This window comes from Oryzias latipes, chromosome 16 (genome assembly GCF_002234675.1).
Source record: "Oryzias latipes chromosome 16, ASM223467v1".
Taxonomy (NCBI): Eukaryota; Metazoa; Chordata; class Actinopteri; order Beloniformes; family Adrianichthyidae; genus Oryzias; species Oryzias latipes.
Genome location: NC_019874.2, coordinates 4,017,280 through 4,036,874, shown reverse-complemented (window position 1 = coordinate 4,036,874; position 19,595 = coordinate 4,017,280). Strand labels below are relative to the sequence as shown.

Here is a 19,595-nt window from a genome sequence, read left to right as displayed (position 1 = left end):
CCAAAACCATGTGATTTGTGGAATTGTTTTTATACATTTGATTCCCCACAGTTGACATTTTTCTATGATACACATTATGGACCTCCTCATCTTAGTGGGATAACTGTAACAGGTCCTTCTTCAAACAAAAGATAGCCTGGCATCTGTTCTTACTCACATGTCCTTCTTTATAAGTTCCCTCTCTTATTAAAACAACTCATGGGTAAATTCAGGGGCAATAAATCATATTTTGTAATATAAGAGGATACTGGGACCAAACAGTGCAGTGTGTGTTTTGATATGAAGCCGTCTCATTTTCACCCCGGGGGAGCCCAGAGCAGACCCCCCCCCCCAACACACACTTACACATAATGACGTGTCATCAGGGGCTGAGAGAAGCCAATCCTCTGATCAAAAGGAATGCCGCTGTGAACCAGTTTTATCACATAACCAAAGTTATGTGTGGATGTATGCATATGAATATATTCACTCTCAGGATTATTGTAAAGCCTTACCTTTGGAATTGTTTGGGTTTTAGCTTTACTGATTCTTTAGCTCATTAGTTATTGTTTTTTATTGACCTCTTAAACTAGCTCTAAAGGGTTTGTTTTTTAACCCAATGGTTAGTGATTCACATCCACAAATGCCATTAACGTATGTTCACTCTAATGAGCTCAACACATCTTTCCTGTTAACAGAAACTGTAGCATCTTTCTTATGAAAGTGTTATGATTCAAAATATGGAGATGTATTTCCATCATTCTGGTAAAGTTGCGGTCAGTTTGAGTAAGGGTGATTGCATTCTTTTCCTCTGTAATAGTTTTTGTCTTATACTTTTCCTGTAAAAGATTTCTGCCATAAATAGGAAAAATATACCTACCTTGGCATGAATTTGTTTTTTTTTTCTCGTTAAAAAAAAAAACTATAGTGTAACGGGAGTCACCTGTAGGTGTCTCTATACCCATTGTTCAGGGGGTTTAAAAAGGAAGTTGACGTGTGGTTGCTATGGCGCTAGCTTCCTGTGAGAAAGCCGGTTAGCTCAGAGAGCAGCGTGAGTTGGCTCGAGCAAAGAGTGCGGATCACGGCAGAGGTAGATCCTGCTTTTCTGGGAGTTTTAAAGACTGGGCGTGAGGTTTTGCGACGCACCAGGTATTTTACACTTTTATCACAGCAGAGGTATATTTTAAACAAATGGTAAATTATTTTTTATCAAATGTTTTTAATATGGTGCTTCTTCTGTTTTTAGTGTTGGAATACTGTGCCCTGCTGTCCTGTTTAAGTTTATGTTTTGTACTTGGTTTGTCCGCTCCTGACGGAGCTGTCCCAGCGTGATTGACTAATCAAGTGCAGGAGCGGACCATTTACCCTCTGTTCTGTTTGTCATTTTTTTTAGTCACTTCCCTCAGGTTTCACCCCGCATGTTATTTTGGTGGGTGCCGTATCCCACCGAGTGCTGTGTATCACAGTTACGTTGCATGTTTTTATTTTTTATTGTTGTGCATGAACTGTGGTTTTTTTTGTCTGCATGCTCCTGTGGTGTCATTGATACGGTCAACATTTTTATTCTACTCATGACGGGGTTTTTGTATTAATAAATCTTCGTAACCTGCTCTGTGGTAGTTTTCCCTTTCTTGGCCCCTGCAACAATAGTATATATTCTTCTTTCTCTTTTGGATTTTCCCATCAGGGGTCGCCACAGCGAAACAACCTCTCAGTTGAGGATGAGTCGCATGGTTAACTTGGCAATGTTTTACGCTGGATGCCCTTCCTGACGTAACCCTCTCAATTTATCCGGGCTTGGGACCGGCACAGCAGCAGAGAAGGGAATAGGGAGCAGCCTTGATTTGAACCCTGGTTTCACGGATGGAAGGCGCCACAGACCAGCACGAGCTAAACTGGCTCCAAACTATAGTAAATATATCTATATATATCTTTTTCTTTTCTGGTGTTGTTGGACACTTATGTGTGGTATAAAGGTCAAGTTGCTATTCCAGCAAAGAAAAACCAGCTCACCACCATTTTGTCAGAACCTTCATACTCACAACTTTTCAAAATAAGAGACAAAGATGGAGTCATTTATGGAGTTGTGATACAATCCACATTTTAAAAAGACAAACAAAAACAAAAAAAAATGAAAATCTGTTGTTAACAAAACAGGCAGGTAAGGAACTGCGGCTGTGGATGAGGAGACATGCAGTGGTTTGCAGATGTGTTAACAATGACATTCAAATTTTAAACCTGTCCTGTTTAGCTTACCCAGCTACTGTTGGATGAAAGCAGGGGACACCCTGGATAGTTTGACAGACTATTGAAAGGCCACACAGAGACAGACTTACACACACTCACATTTATGGGAGAATTTAAAATCACCAACTAGCCTATGAAGCATTTTTTTATAATGTGGGAAGAAGCTGGAGAAAACCCATGCATGCAAGAAGAGAACATTCACTCTCTGCACAGCAGCAAAATATAGGTGGGACTTGAACCTGGTCTTACTTGTTTTGAGGTGAGTGTGCTAACCACTGGACCAAGGTTGCCCTACAACAATGGCACATAGCATATTATTGGACTAGAAAGATAATAGATAGGTTTATAATAAAGGTGTGGAAACGCATCCAGTGCATCCTAGAAGGACCCCTGTTTTTTTTTTTTTTTTAAAAGGGGTTTGCAAGTATGGAGATGTGTAAAACACCAAGTTTTTCAGCTTATTATCTATTTTTTTTACTTGTCCTGTCCAACAGCTGGGCAAACAGATGAGGGCTGAAGGCCTCTTGTGTTGGACATATTTTCTTTTAACAACAGGGGTTATAAATCTTCTGACAAACCAGAGGTATGTCTGAATAAACCCCTTTTGTAATCGAGACCAAACTTTATTCATTTTAATCATATTTGAAAATCTTTTGTGTTGGCCACACAGAAAAGGAAAGAAGGAAAGAAGAGAGAGGGGGGTTAGAGAAGGGGGGATGGGAGGGTGGTCATAGGAGGGGGGGGGGGGGGGGACCACGAAGCAGCATAAAGCAACAAGTTTTTTGGATAGTTATACTCATTACAGTGAGGTTCAGATGAAATACACGTCTATAAGGCCGGGGCCTGTCCACCCACACACTCAGATGTTATAACATACCTGTTGGTTCCAAAAAATATTCCCATAACGACATGTAAACAATAGAAAAAATATTCACACACACATACTTATGCCTTTGAACCAACTAGAGTGAGATATTTCATTCAATCACGCAAATTATTTAAATAAAGGTGAGCTAACACCTGTGCTCTAGTGAGTGTTTATGCTCTTCTAAGATGGATGATGGAATGTGAAAAGAAGGAGGGAGAGTGCCCAGTCATCCCCACACCAAGACCCCCGCCGCAGCAGTGGCGGCAGCCAGAACTCCCCAACACCCGCACAGCAGCAGATGAAGAGCAACCGCCCCCTGGGCGACCGCATCCGCCACCCAGGCCAGGGCCAGCAGGACCGCCACGGGGGCCTCCAGAGCCAGAGAGCCGAGAGGCATGGGGGGACAGAGAGCCCAGCCCCAGCCCAACCAGGAAAGCAGCCCCCCCGCCGCACCAGGAGGGCCCAACGCTCGGCCACAGTCGGGATTTTGGCGAGGTCCAGCACTCAGGGGCAAAGACCAGAACCCACACCACAGGGACTCGGACACCCCCGGCTCAGGTGTGATGTGATCCCCGGCTCCTGGCCTTGCCAGAAAGCTCAGGGATCCCTCTCCCTGCGTGGAAAGAGGACTGCCGGGCCCAGAAAACCAGCACCCAGGGAACACGGGCGCCGTTGCCAAGGGCCCAGTACCCCCTACCAGGGATGGGAGTTTTTCAGCTTTTTAACTCTTTTTTTTTTAAATTTGTTATTTGGTGGGAATACTTTTTTATACCTTAAATAGGTAGTGGTTATGGATTTCTTTTTGTGTAGAATGTCTCATTGTTATTAACTGTTTTTATTTAAAAAATATTGAATGAAGCAGCACAGACATTTAGAGATCTTCAGGTTTATAGCATCAGATGGCATAAGCTAAGTTTCCCAATTAGGGTTCTTCTCAGCAGCGAATAAATAAATCACTCTGACCATTCGGGGAGAATGGACAATATAGACTCGCTGACTTTGGATGAATGGATTGCACAAATGACCATTGCTGTGCAAACAAGGGGAAGATCTGAAGTTGAACGAGCTCAGATTGTGTTTGATCATCTTGAGGGAGCTGCACGTACAGAGATAACGTTTTTGCCAAGAGACCAGAGGGAATGTGTTGAGAATATTTTTAGTGCCCTTAAAGATGTATATGGGGGAGCACACTCTCGAGTTGCATTACAACGCAAGTTTTTTAACCGCAAGCAACAAGAGAGTGAATCTTTAATTGACTATTCACATTCTTTAATGGAACTCATGGAGCAAATACTTAAGTCTGATGGACATGCTACCACTACAGCATCCAGGGACCTGCGTGACCAATTCTGTGATGGTGTCAGGAATTCTGCATTGAGGATGCGCTTGAAAGATCTGATTAATGTCAACCCACAGTGGACCATTCGTGAAGTGAGGGGTGAAGCCACTAGATGGGTGGCACAATATGGGAATCAGCCTCGTGACCTTAGCTGTAGTTCAGTGGCTGCCTCCTGTGAGAGTGCCACCTCTAGTTTCTCCGAATATAGCGAATTGATGTCTTTACTGAAAGCACAACAGACACAGCTAGAGTTGGTCATTAAGGCCCTGGCACCTCAGAGTCCACCTCCCTCTAGAGTGCGCACAAGGCCGAAAAGAACTTTAGATGGAAAGCCAATCTGTTTTAGATGTGAACAAAGTGGGCATATTGCCAAATTTTGCCCTGAAAATTCCAAAAGGGGATCGAACTGGTCTGGAATGCCACCAAAACCAGCGGAAAACTAGAACCCGCCAGTGTACAGAGCCAAACACTGGTGGGAGGTTCGCAAGGCTCTATGGATGATCTCCAAATGAGTAGACTGATTGGTGAGTGTGTAGAGGGGGAGGTTGATTTTGCAGGGGTTATGGTTCCATGTCTGATGGACACAGGTTCTATGGTCACCACCCTAACAGAAAGCTGTTTTCGAAATAATTTTTCCCACCTTTCTGAAAAAAGTCTTAAAGATTGTGGGTGGCTGGGTCTGAAAGCTGCAAGTGGACTAGAAATTCCATATCTAGGTTATATTGAGTTGGATGTCACAATATTGGGTGTGAACCTCCCCAACCGAGGCATATTGATCGTTAAGGACCCAATGGACTTTTTCATGAAGCAAAAGAAGGTCTCTGTGCCCGGGGTGTTGGGGATGAATGTGTTTAACCCTTTGTTTTGTGAATTACACAAGCAATATGGCCCAGACCTTTGGGAGGCCCCTGTCGTTAAGGCAGCACCGCAGAGTTGGAGGAAGGCCCTGAGATTCTGTCAGATGATGGAGGTAATTAACAACTCTCCTGACCCTTATCCCGTACGTGTACAGGGTAAAAAGCCTGTTTGTATTCCACCAGGTAGTCTGGTGTATGTCCCTGTTACGTGTCCACACATGCCTGTGCATCAACACATAGATCTTTGTGTTGAGCCCTTGGGGCCAGAGGGTAATGGTCTCCCTGAGGGCTTGTTGGTTGCGCCCTCTTTGATAAAGGCAGAAAGTGGTAGGACATTTGTCCCCATTACCAATGTAGGTACGTGTGAGGCATGGTTAGCACCCCGGAGGGTGGTGGCTACAGTCCAAACAGTTTGGGTAGTACAAGGAGGTGGGCCTGAGGCGTGCATTTCCGTTAATTCTGAAAGTTGTGTGGCCACAATCTTTAGCGCTGAAGTTACTCCAGATCCCGTTGACTTAATTCTACCACAGCTTGAGCACCTGAACAAAGACGATAAGGAGCAGGTTAAGGCTCTGCTGTTAAAATACAGCAGAGTTTTTGCTAAGAATGACCTTGATGTTGGCTGCACGAATCTAATGACACATGAGATCCCTTTATTAGACGAAACACCAGTCAGACAGCCATACCGAAGAATTCCTCCCTCCCAGTATGAGCTGGCACGCAGTCACATTCAACAGTTGCTACAAAGCCAGGTCATTCGAGAAAGCAGCAGCCCTTACGCATCACCCATTGTGCTCGTGCAAAAGAAGGATGGTGCTCTGAGGATGTGTGTAGACTATAGGCAGTTGAATGCCAGAACCAGGAAAGATGCATTCCCCCTGCCAAGAATCGACGAGTCCTTGGATTCCTTGGCCGGAGCACAGTGGTTTACGACACTTGACTTGGCCAGCGGATACAGTCAGGTGGAGGTAGCTGAAAAGGACAAGGCAAAAACTGCTTTTTGCACACCATTTGGTTTATTCGAGTTCAATCGTATGCCTTTTGGTTTATGCAATGCACCTAGCACTTTTCAGCGCCTCATGGAAAGACTGTTTGGGGACTGTCGTTTTCAGTCTGTGCTGTTGTACTTGGATGATGTCATCGTTTTTTCCTCTTCCATTGAACAACATTTGCAACGTTTGGATCAAGTTTTCTCCCGGTTAGATGCGCAGGGTTTGAAGGTAAAGCTTTCAAAGTGCCAGTTTTTTCAGAGACAGGTGAAGTACTTGGGCCATGTGGTGTCTGCTGAGGGGGTGTCGACCGACCCAGAGAAAGCAGCTGCAGTCCGTGACTGGAGAAGACCAGCTAACCTGGCCGACCTCAGATCGTTTTTGGGGTTTGCAAGTTACTATAGAAGGTTTATTGCTGGATTTGCAAAAATTGCCTCTCCATTAAACCGTTTGGTGGCTAGGCTCCTTCCTCCTGGAAGAAAGGGTAAGACGCCGAAAAAGCCTGTGGATGAGTTCTGGGACACAGAGTGTGAGCAAAGCTTTCAGGAACTGAAGACTGCTCTAACAACTACTCCTGTTCTTGCTTATGCAGACTTTCAGAAACCCTTTGTGCTGGAGGTAGATGCTGGCCATGCCGGCTTGGGGGCTGTACTGTCCCAGGAGCATGGGGGCAAGCTGCGCCCCGTGGCTTTTGCAAGTCGTAGCTTGAAGCCTGCTGAGAAGAACATGAACAACTACAGTTCCATGAAGTTGGAGCTGGTAGCACTGAAGTGGGCAGTCACTGAAAAGTTTCGCGAGTATCTGGTGGGGAATGCCTGTACGGTGTTCACTGATAACAACCCGCTAAGTCATTTGGCAACAGCAAAGTTGGGGGCTACAGAGCAGAGGTGGGCATCTGAGCTGGCAGCATTTGATTTAACCATCAAATATCGCCCAGGTTCCCAAAATGCCAATGCCGATGCATTATCGCGTCAGCACCCAGTGTTGGAGTTGTCAGAAACTGAGCCTTTGGGAAGTGAGAGGGTTTTAGGGATGCAAGCTGAGATAAGTACCTTGCCTGGGTTGTCTCCTTCAGACCTCTACACGTTACAACACAAAGACCCTGTCCTTGGCCCCTTCTTGAAATACTGGGAAAGGGGTAAAATACCAGATGCTAGACAGAGGCACGAGTTAAGTAAACCGGCCAGGGAATTGATAAGACAGTGGAAGCGTCTCCGGGAACATGAGTCAGTGCTCTACCGCTGCATTTACAGTTCAGATGGACAGGGAGAAGTTAATCAGTTGGTGTTGCCTCAGTCTTTGCAGGAATCCATTCTTCACTCCTTACATGACGATCATGGCCATCAGGGTACCGAACGGACTCTGCAGCTGATTCGGTCGAGGTATTATTGGCCAAACATGTATACGGATGTGGAGAAGTGGTGTAGGAGCTGTGAGAGGTGCGTAGTGTCAAAAGCATTACAACCAAAGGTTAAGACCTTTATGGGCTCAATGAAAGCCTCTCGACCTCATGAAGTTCTGGCGATAGATTTTACTGTGTTGGATCCGGCTACTGATGGCAGGGAGAATGTTTTGGTGATGACAGATGTGTTTTCAAAATATACACAAACGGTCCCTACAAAAGATCAAAGAGCTAGCACTGTCGCAGAGGCATTGGTGAAACATTGGTTTCAACTGTTTGGTCCCCCAGCCCGCATTCATTCGGATCAGGGGCGGAATTTTGAAAGCAATCTGGTGCACCAACTCTGTAAACTGTATCAAATTGACAAAAGCCGCACAACCCCTTACCATCCCCAAGGCAATGGCCAATGTGAACGTTTTAACCGCACGCTGCATGACCTTTTACGGACATTACCACCTGAGCAGAAACGCAGATGGCCTCGCCACCTTTCTCAAGTTACATTTGCCTACAATACAACTGTCAATCAATCAACTGGTATGACCCCATATTTCCTGATGTTTGGCAGAGAACCGAGGTTGCCGGCAGACTTTTTGATGGGAAGTGAAATGGAGCATGATCTTCCTTTAGACGAATGGCTTGAAGAACACCAGAGCTCCTTAGCTGTGGCCTATGCAGCAGTGCAGCAGAAGATGGAAAACACCAGGGCGCAAAGAGACCTGAAAATGCAGGGTCAGTGTCTGGCCCCAGATTTTGAGGAGGGTGATTTGGTGTACACAAGGAATCATGGAGTTAGAGGAAGGAATAAAATCCAGGACTTTTGGGACCCAACTCCCTATCAGGTTGTTCGCCGGCCATCTCCACAGGGGGTTGTGTATTCGGTAGCCCCTGCAGGTCAGGACGGTCCCCTGCGACAGGTTCACAGGGCAGAGCTACGGAATGTCCCTGAGAGGAAGCCAGCGGGGGAAGCCTCAGTGAAGGGGGAGGTTCCGGAGCATGCACAGGGGGGCGTAGGTGGTGTTGATGATGGTGTTGAGCTCCATTTGGATGACTCATTGAATGTAGACGATGAGGAGGTACCACCTCAGATACAACCTCCTCAAGGTCAGGAGCTCACGGAAGAAGCTGACAGGCCACTAGTTTGTGAGCCCAGGAAGTCAACCCGAAAAACGGCAGGACAACATTCTAACCCACATAAATTGCCTATGTCAGCAAAGGTCTCGGTGGACCCACATCGTCGGGTCGACGATGCACTTTGAGGGGGAGAGATGTAACGGGAGTCACCTGTAGGTGTCTCTATACCCATTGTTCAGGGGGTTTAAAAAGGAAGTTGACGTGTGGTTGCTATGGCGCTAGCTTCCTGTGAGAAAGCCGGTTAGCTCAGAGAGCAGCGTGAGTTGGCTCGAGCAAAGAGTGCGGATCACGGCAGAGGTAGATCCTGCTTTTCTGGGAGTTTTAAAGACTGGGCGTGAGGTTTTGCGACGCACCAGGTATTTTACACTTTTATCACAGCAGAGGTATATTTTAAACAAATGGTAAATTATTTTTTATCAAATGTTTTTAATATGGTGCTTCTTCTGTTTTTAGTGTTGGAATACTGTGCCCTGCTGTCCTGTTTAAGTTTATGTTTTGTACTTGGTTTGTCCGCTCCTGACGGAGCTGTCCCAGCGTGATTGACTAATCAAGTGCAGGAGCGGACCATTTACCCTCTGTTCTGTTTGTCATTTTTTTTAGTCACTTCCCTCAGGTTTCACCCCGCATGTTATTTTGGTGGGTGCCGTATCCCACCGAGTGCTGTGTATCACAGTTACGTTGCATGTTTTTATTTTTTATTGTTGTGCATGAACTGTGTTTTTTTTTTGTCTGCATGCTCCTGTGGTGTCATTGATACGGTCAACATTTTTATTCTACTCATGACGGGGTTTTTGTATTAATAAATCTTCGTAACCTGCTCTGTGGTAGTTTTCCCTTTCTTGGCCCCTGCAACAATAGTATATATTCTTCTTTCTCTTTTGGATTTTCCCATCAGGGGTCGCCACAGCGAAACAACCTCTCAGTTGAGGATGAGTCGCATGGTTAACTTGGCAATGTTTTACGCTGGATGCCCTTCCTGACGTAACCCTCTCAATTTATCCGGGCTTGGGACCGGCACAGCAGCAGAGAAGGGAATAGGGAGCAGCCTTGATTTGAACCCTGGTTTCACGGATGGAAGGCGCCACAGACCAGCACGAGCTAAACTGGCTCCAAACTATAGTAAATATATCTATATATATCTTTTTCTTTTCTGGTGTTGTTGGACACTTATGTGTGGTATAAAGGTCAAGTTGCTATTCCAGCAAAGAAAAACCAGCTCACCACCATTTTGTCAGAACCTTCATACTCACAACTTTTCAAAATAAGAGACAAAGATGGAGTCATTTATGGAGTTGTGATACAATCCACATTTTAAAAAGACAAACAAAAACAAAAAAAAATGAAAATCTGTTGTTAACAAAACAGGCAGGTAAGGAACTGCGGCTGTGGATGAGGAGACATGCAGTGGTTTGCAGATGTGTTAACAATGACATTCAAATTTTAAACCTGTCCTGTTTAGCTTACCCAGCTACTGTTGGATGAAAGCAGGGGACACCCTGGATAGTTTGACAGACTATTGAAAGGCCACACAGAGACAGACTTACACACACTCACATTTATGGGAGAATTTAAAATCACCAACTAGCCTATGAAGCATTTTTTTATAATGTGGGAAGAAGCTGGAGAAAACCCATGCATGCAAGAAGAGAACATTCACTCTCTGCACAGCAGCAAAATATAGGTGGGACTTGAACCTGGTCTTACTTGTTTTGAGGTGAGTGTGCTAACCACTGGACCAAGGTTGCCCTACAACAATGGCACATAGCATATTATTGGACTAGAAAGATAATAGATAGGTTTATAATAAAGGTGTGGAAACGCATCCAGTGCATCCTAGAAGGACCCCTGTTTTTTTTTTTTTTTTAAAAGGGGTTTGCAAGTATGGAGATGTGTAAAACACCAAGTTTTTCAGCTTATTATCTATTTTTTTTACTTGTCCTGTCCAACAGCTGGGCAAACAGATGAGGGCTGAAGGCCTCTTGTGTTGGACATATTTTCTTTTAACAACAGGGGTTATAAATCTTCTGACAAACCAGAGGTATGTCTGAATAAACCCCTTTTGTAATCGAGACCAAACTTTATTCATTTTAATCATATTTGAAAATCTTTTGTGTTGGCCACACAGAAAAGGAAAGAAGGAAAGAAGAGAGAGGGGGGTTAGAGAAGGGGGGATGGGAGGGTGGTCATAGGAGGGGGGGGGGGGGGGGGACCACGAAGCAGCATAAAGCAACAAGTTTTTTGGATAGTTATACTCATTACAGTGAGGTTCAGATGAAATACACGTCTATAAGGCCGGGGCCTGTCCACCCACACACTCAGATGTTATAACATACCTGTTGGTTCCAAAAAATATTCCCATAACGACATGTAAACAATAGAAAAAATATTCACACACACATACTTATGCCTTTGAACCAACTAGAGTGAGATATTTCATTCAATCACGCAAATTATTTAAATAAAGGTGAGCTAACACCTGTGCTCTAGTGAGTGTTTATGCTCTTCTAAGATGGATGATGGAATGTGAAAAGAAGGAGGGAGAGTGCCCAGTCATCCCCACACCAAGACCCCCGCCGCAGCAGTGGCGGCAGCCAGAACTCCCCAACACCCGCACAGCAGCAGATGAAGAGCAACCGCCCCCTGGGCGACCGCATCCGCCACCCAGGCCAGGGCCAGCAGGACCGCCACGGGGGCCTCCAGAGCCAGAGAGCCGAGAGGCATGGGGGGACAGAGAGCCCAGCCCCAGCCCAACCAGGAAAGCAGCCCCCCCGCCGCACCAGGAGGGCCCAACGCTCGGCCACAGTCGGGATTTTGGCGAGGTCCAGCACTCAGGGGCAAAGACCAGAACCCACACCACAGGGACTCGGACACCCCCGGCTCAGGTGTGATGTGATCCCCGGCTCCTGGCCTTGCCAGAAAGCTCAGGGATCCCTCTCCCTGCGTGGAAAGAGGACTGCCGGGCCCAGAAAACCAGCACCCAGGGAACACGGGCGCCGTTGCCAAGGGCCCAGTACCCCCTACCAGGGATGGGAGTTTTTCAGCTTTTTAACTCTTTTTTTTTTAAATTTGTTATTTGGTGGGAATACTTTTTTATACCTTAAATAGGTAGTGGTTATGGATTTCTTTTTGTGTAGAATGTCTCATTGTTATTAACTGTTTTTATTTAAAAAATATTGAATGAAGCAGCACAGACATTTAGAGATCTTCAGGTTTATAGCATCAGATGGCATAAGCTAAGTTTCCCAATTAGGGTTCTTCTCAGCAGCGAATAAATAAATCACTCTGACCAAGCCAGCAGACTCCAGATTTCAAACAATGGGATTTTATTGATCCCAAAACAATAATCAAATAATAAATTCAGCTGATTCTGTTGCCACCACTGCAACCAAGACTACTGTCACCACACTGGGAAAAGTTCATTCCTTATAAAGGCTTATCCCCACCCATAGGCCAATTAACCAAACACTTCCTTAAAACAAGTTCCTGGAAGATTCTTAAACATAAATCCAAAATTACAGATATAGCAGGAAAAAATAGTAACAATTCAAGTACAGAAATAGGTTTGAAACAAAAGCAATTAGACAGAAAGGGGAACAAAGAAAAAAAACCAATTCTGACATGAAGTCACTTCCTGTTTCTTTTGGATATGTATGCTGATGTGTACAATGCTGTAGTTTGGCTGTTTGTGGAGAGAATGGTGAGAAAGATTCTGTTCAAAACCAAGTGTGCACCCTTAGAATTAAAAAATATGAAATGTTAGTGATTTGTTTGTCTCCGTGTGTGCTTGTGTTCGATAAAACTAAACTGCAACTGGGCTGAGAGAAAAGAGACAAAAACAAGCAATTTAGGCTGGTGTTCAGGCGCTGTGACGCTACTTCGTCACATACTTAGAGGGATGTTTCTCTTCTCAGAGTGGCGATCCTGCCTTCTCTGTGTTTGCTCAGCCAAGTGCTTCCATATGGATGGACAGAGAAGTGAAGCATCTGGTACTGCAGAGAAGGGGGAAAAACAGGTCTGACTCAGGACACAAGTGTGTGAGAGGCTGACGCTTCATAAAACTCCTTTTTAACACATATTTTATGCATAAAAGAATCTTTAGCATTAAAGAGAGCTGAATTGCTGGTGTGGAAAAACAAAGTCTCTGAGGATGCTTTGCCACAGCTATGCTGATGCCTATTTTCTTTCACTGCTACTAGGATGAAAACACAATAATATTTCTCACATATCTTGTTGAAGCTTACTGGTACAATACCTGTCATGGTTTCAGGCCAGATTCAGGTCAGATTCACAGTTTATTTAAGTCCTCCTGATTTTTCTTACTGTCCCTGAAGATATTGGGTCGCATCTGCTCCACCTGCCAACCACAAAGTTCATCTTATTGTTTGTGCTCACTCTGGTGCTAGTGTAGTTCTTTGCATCTCATTTCAGATTCCGAAAGTTCCTGTTTTTGTGTTAGATATTGTAGATTTACATTGGCAACATGTTTTTTTCTAAGATTCTGATACTTTGCCTCTTCACTCTCTATTTGCCTTGCTGGATGTTTTGTGCCTTTGGTTCTGTATGTTTTTTCATTTCACTTTTTGTTCAGAGGATTTGTGCATTAAATCATAAATGACCTTAAAATATCATCAGACATAAAAGAAATAGAAGATAGTAGAATCTACTTTCCATTCCTTTTCAAGCTATTATTATTATTATTATTGTGATTTTGGTCCGAATTTGTCCTGTTATGTGGTTTCCAGAAAGTTGGCACATTATTTTCAGGTGTGTCCTTCTGAATTTTGTAGACACCACAAATGGTAAAAAAACAAAACATACAAACATAACCCTTTCAAATAGGCAGAAAATGGTTAATTAACTGGTTCAGGTCCTGGATCACTGACCATCTATTACAAAAGCTTTTTTAATTGGCAGATAAAAACAAACTCACAAAAAGAAATGAGAACATCAAAGTGTTAGCCTAAGCAGAATTGACTGAGTTCTCTAATAAACAGTCAAAAGGCCTTTTTCTAATTCATTTTAATATGTTCAGTTGTTATAATGGGTACCACAACAAGACAAAACAACAGTTATTGGGTCCATTGATTGCTCCAAAGGAGAATTACACCAACAATAATTTTTGGTAATCAGTTGAACTGCCATATAAGCTGTTTGTTAAAATATAGTTAAGACAAATTGGCTTTGTTAGTATGAACTGGAGTAAATTAACTGTCATAGCTAAATATGCAGCTGGTTTAAAAGTGGATCCATCTCATGGTGTGGCATCCATCTGCTGCAGGACAGATCCTGTGATCCTATTTTCTGACGTATTTGAAGTATTTCTACCTGCATGCTATCTCTCTATATCAAACATCCAATTTTTGAATGGTGCCAGAGGGATTCATATCCCTGTCAAAACTCACAGCAAATCCAAAACCACTTCCTGAATCAGTCACATGGTGCAGCCGGGCAGCAAAGCTTCAGGTCTTCACTTAAATGAGATCAGCCTCAAAAGGTGCATCGCAGAAATGCCTCTTCCACTATTTGGCACACGCTTCAAAGCTTCAATATACACCACATCACTAAATGTATCCATTCATCTATATTAGGAGACACTTTCATGATTAACAGGTGTCTGCTGGTTAGAAAGCAGATTCTTTTAAAATTTCTGTAACCAAAACAATTAGTTGTATTATCACATAATTTCATTTACATTCTTTAAGCAAACAATAATTTAACCTTCCAGTTGTCAAAGTGGATTTATTGACGTGTAAACTGTATTTTCATAAAAAAAATCATTTGGTCTATTATAATTTGGTTGATAATGAAAAAGCAAATAAAATACTGCAAGATGTTTTTTGCAAAAAACAAAACAAAAAATGAGATCATCATGTCAGTCATGCAGGCTTAATGTGTTGGTTCAATCAAACCCATCAAGGAGAATGATCACCAACAGCAGATCCTCATTAAAAGCCTCCTGACTAAAAAAAAAGAAAGGATCTTGCACAGTCTTCTCTGTGCCAGCTTCAGCTCCCCTCCTCTCACCTCAGATGGTCTTTTTTTTTGGTGGTGAGGGATAGCATGGATGTTGTTAACCCTTGTTTCACACCAGCTGCTCAATATGGGAGGGTCGCAGTTCAGCCTGTTGCAAACTTAATTTACCTCAGGTGTTCTTCATTTTTACACCACCGCTCCTTTGAAGAATTGGACGTACACTGGCTGCACTGTGTCCAATATGGGATTTTGTTACAGCAGTGATGCAGAGCAGAGTTAGGTTAGAGTTAGTGTATGCCACCTGAAATACAGCACTATTGTTACAGTCAGTTAAAACTCACACATCCATCTAACGAAACACCACCCATCTCAAAATATTGATTCCCAGGCGGTGCAGCTGAATAAATTCCTTCCCTGTAACTGGAGTGTCCTTCATCCAGCTGTGTCCCATCACATAACTGTAACTCTTTTATTGAACATAAACGTCTCAGCGCAGCCACAGAGCGTGCACAGCGCACAGTAAACAAGCTTTCAGCCTCGGGATCAAAATGTCAATCAAAACAGTCCTGCGTGGAGCATGCTCGCTCTGCCTGGCGTTAGGGTTGCTTGATTCACACTTACGTCAGTCCAGTGAGGCCAAAAAATAAACTTTTTGACTGAATTCTCCGCTTTCCCGTCAGATGAAAACAGAACTTTTCTGCTTCTTTTAACATCAAACTAGTGCAGCTGAAGAAAGACAGCTCGTTGTACCTGCATGTGTAACCTTCATGGTTGTTATTTCCAGTCTGCTGACGCGGTGGGAGGAGAATATATTTGATCCTTCACCCCGGAGATATGGGCAGCATTATCTCACCACTAATTGTTGATTGATTTAAGGGGCCCTGGACTAGTGGGTTTTCCCATGCAGATTAAAACATACTGCTTGGAGCTGTTTCAAGCAACGTGGTCGCTGGGAGGGTCAAAGGGCAACTGCATTGTAGTGGCTAATGGTAGCAAATAATGTCAATCATGCCAAACAAGCCACTAGTGAGACTCGCTCTTGCTTCCCACTGGAATCTGAGGAATGGACTCTGGGAGAAGAGATAGCAAAACTATTAAACCTTTGAACTTGGCTCTCTGCTGTGTTTTTTCAATTTGAAAAGAAAAGGTTGGCTAAACAGTCTTAATACATAATGGTGCTTGCTTGATACAAATATTTATGCGAAACTGAGTAAGATGAAGGTTCTTCATAATTCTCACAGCGTTTTGGCTACAACCTGAGTCCACTGAGTGGATGAAGTGTCAGATTTAATGTACTAGTCGTGTTTTCGTTTGACCTGCTCTGTTTGTCCTCTCAGAAAACACGCATGTGGACTCCACTGTCTGGAAGTCATGAAAGCCCCTCTGTGGTGAGAGGGATCAGCAGAGAAGTAGCTCATCCTTTCATTTGTCATGCTTAGCAGCATTATTTAATTCAGAGTCGACAAGTATGCTCCCATGTGGGCTAATGGTGAGAACTTTGGTGGGACCTGTGCCTAACATGCCATACTACTGGGGATTTGCAGACAGTTTCTCATCCATTTTCTTGGTTACTAGGAAGACGATGTTTCTGCTAATCAAAAAGTCATGAAAAAGTGTGAAAAAAAGCTTTTAGTGGTTCAAGAAGGGGGATAACAGAAAAAAAACAGCATGATTTGTGTTGTGAGAACATTGTAATAACACCAACAGGAGAGAAAAGTAGATTTTTTCTCACCACATAAAAAAGTGATTTTGAATATTAAAAAGTCCCTGAAACAAAAGCAGTGGGTGTCGTGTGGCTGTGCGGGGCTATTTTAACAGTGCCATAGTATAACCATGAATACATGTGTTCACATCTGTATCAACCAATCAGTGTCATAGACGTCCACCATGTCAGTAAATGTTGATTAGTTATCTACACTAAGTTGGGTTAGATTTTCTTTTGTTGGTGATAAATAACCTTATTTCCATATTAACAGTATTATTTAATACTATTTATCCCTTGTGCTATCTTAGATGACCCCCCCCCCCCCCCGTACATTGACGTGTTCTCCCTACCCTGACAAAGGTGGATAAAGGTGGAAATATTTCATGTAATCCATGGACACCAGTGAAGATCACAAATCATTGAAGACAAGAGGTCCAGCACACTGTCTAGTGGGTCTACATGACCCAACTCCCAATGTTAAAGTGCCTAGGATAGCACAAGGGTTAAACAAATCTTTAATAGATTTTTCTGGGATTTGTTGTTTTGATGTTTGTGAGCTGTTTGAGTTATTATTTTAAAATGTACGGTGGCCCTGAAGTGCAAATCACAGCAACAAAACACGCAAAAACATATTAAAGATCACAATGACAAATATAATTTTTTCACAATTTTTGTACGCAATTTTGCACACTAATTTCGGACATTCTTCATTACAGTTTGTATTTGTTTAAACTGATCTATTTATTTAACATTAAATTTCGTCAGTCCTTGCTATTCTTGTACTGTAGTGCTGATGCTTCAATCTCATTGTACAATGACAATAAGGCAAATCTAATGTAATCTAATGTAATCTAATGTAATCTAATCTAATCTAATCTAATCTAATCTAATCTAATAAAAGCAAAATAAATATATATATGAAAACTTTATTGCATTTTAGAAATTAAAATAAATTTCAGAAATATAAAAAAAATTAGCTAAATAAAAATGAAATGTTTTGGAAAACAAAAGCAATTTTTAGATTTCAAAATTAAATGTTGAAAAATGAAATACAACAAAAAAAACGAAAAGCTACTGCTGGAGCCCATCCCAGCTACTGTTGGGTGAAGATTCGATACACACTGGACAGATTGCTTCTCTGTTACACAGCCAACCACCTTCACATGCACACCTAAAGAAGCATTTACCAATTTACCTTAACCAATTAAGCCGTGAAGCATGTTTTTGGATCGCGGGAGGAAATGGAGCACCCAAACAAACCCCACATGAAGACAACATGCAAACTCAAGGTCCCAGCTGGGAAATACACCAGGGCCCTCATGCTGTGAAATTTTAATTTCCATTTAAATTGTAATATATTGTAATATATAATACAATAAAAACTGATTTAATAAATAAGTGAATAAAACATAAAAGCAAAATACATACAAATGAAAGCACAAAGGTAAAAAAATAATAAAAGAAAAAATTGAGGGTAAAAGCATAAAACACAAAAAAACTTGAAAGTAAAATAACGGAGCAAAATATGATATGACAAAATAGCTTGCCTGTAAAAAGGAGTCTTGAGTGGAGTTTTAAAAATTGATAGAGAAGACCCTTGACTAATATTTAGCGGCAAAGAGTTCCAAACCTCCGGTGCCCAGAAAGAAAAGGCTCGTTCCCCCCTTTTAGACCTCGGTACCACAGGAGAAGGTCTTCAGCTGACCTGAGACACCGGGCTGGAAGACAAGCTTAGCAAGGTAAGGTGGGGCGAGACCACTCAAAGATTTGAAAACCAATAGGAGAATCTTAAAGTCAACTCTAAACTGAACAGGCAACCAGTGGAGGGAAGCCAGAAATGGTGTGATGTGGTCTCTCTTTTGCGCTCCAACCAGGATACGAGCACCAGCGCTGCTGCAGACGTAAGAGGGACGACTGGCTCACCCTGAAAGTGAGCCAGTGAGTTCCAGTAATCCTGCCGGGATGTGATGAAGGTGGATTACTGTTTCAAAATGCTTAAAACAGACTGTTTGACACGTGTAGCCAAGGGACCCAAGTCCACCCTAGGGGATCCTTGAAATCTTTGAAAATAAAAATCTAATGCTGTTTTGTAACCGTAACATTACATTTATAATATATTTCTGATTTTAAACAACAATTTCAAAGACAATCCCAATTGGCTAGACCTATTATTTAATGTTCCCAAAGAAAACAGCCTAAAATCTCGTTAAAACTGGTTCTGAATGAAGAAGGTTTGAAGGTTAGTCTGCTGACTTACTTCACTGAAGTGGAGCTTTAGGGCCCATAGTGGTTTTTCAGCGCAATGGAACCAACTGCTAATGGAACCATGTGAGTGGGAACAAGGCACATTTGAAAAGGATATTTTCGTGTCAGTGGACTTGGTGATCTGTGAACATACACAAAAACCTTGGGTTGTAAATTTTCTACAGTTCTTGGTGATACTCGGACCCATGAAAAACAGTTTATTTATGAAAACAGTGAATTTACAGGAAGCGATAAACATGGTAAAACAGATTACAGCTATGGGTTCAACTCCTTGGGCTGCCTTAACCCCCCACCCCCCTGCCCATATCAAAATGGGGATTACAGAATGGACAGACAAAATGTTAATGTATATTTTGAAACACACCTGAGTGATTTATAATTTTTTGGTTTTATTTTCCATTTTTAAGGTCTTTAAAACCTTTTCTGTCATTGACCAACACTAAAGGATAAACTCCTTTAAACAAAATGGGCACAGGAATAAATTGAATAGTACAAGCATCTGAGAACAGGTTGGGATGATGGAGAACCATGTTAACTCACAAGTTCCCCATGTCACAAAACACACAACTAATGGAAAGTAAATTCTAACCCTGCTTATCCTATGGGGTCCAGATGACGTGTTCTCCCTACCATGACAAAGGTGGATAAAGGTGAAGAGGATTTCATGTAATCCATGGACACCAGTGAAGATCACAAATCATTGAAGAAAAAAGGTTCAGAGCTCTGTCTAGTGGGTCTAGATGACCCAACTCCCAATGTTAAAGTGCCTAGGATAGCACAGGGGTTAAAAAGGAAGCTCTTGATAAAACAATCTCTTTGAGCAAAAACAAATGCATAATT

General features: G+C 42.7%; 1 long non-coding RNA gene across 1 annotated transcript; it reads left to right on the top strand.

Annotated features, from left to right (window-relative positions):
* The first annotated feature begins 839 nt into the window (after window positions 1–839).
* On the top strand, window positions 840–1,589 carry LOC105353739. Its single transcript, XR_908458.3, has 2 exons — window positions 840–1,128; window positions 1,226–1,589. It is a non-coding gene; the product is annotated as an uncharacterized LOC105353739 (long non-coding RNA).
* Window positions 1,590–19,595: the final 18,006 nt, after the last annotated feature.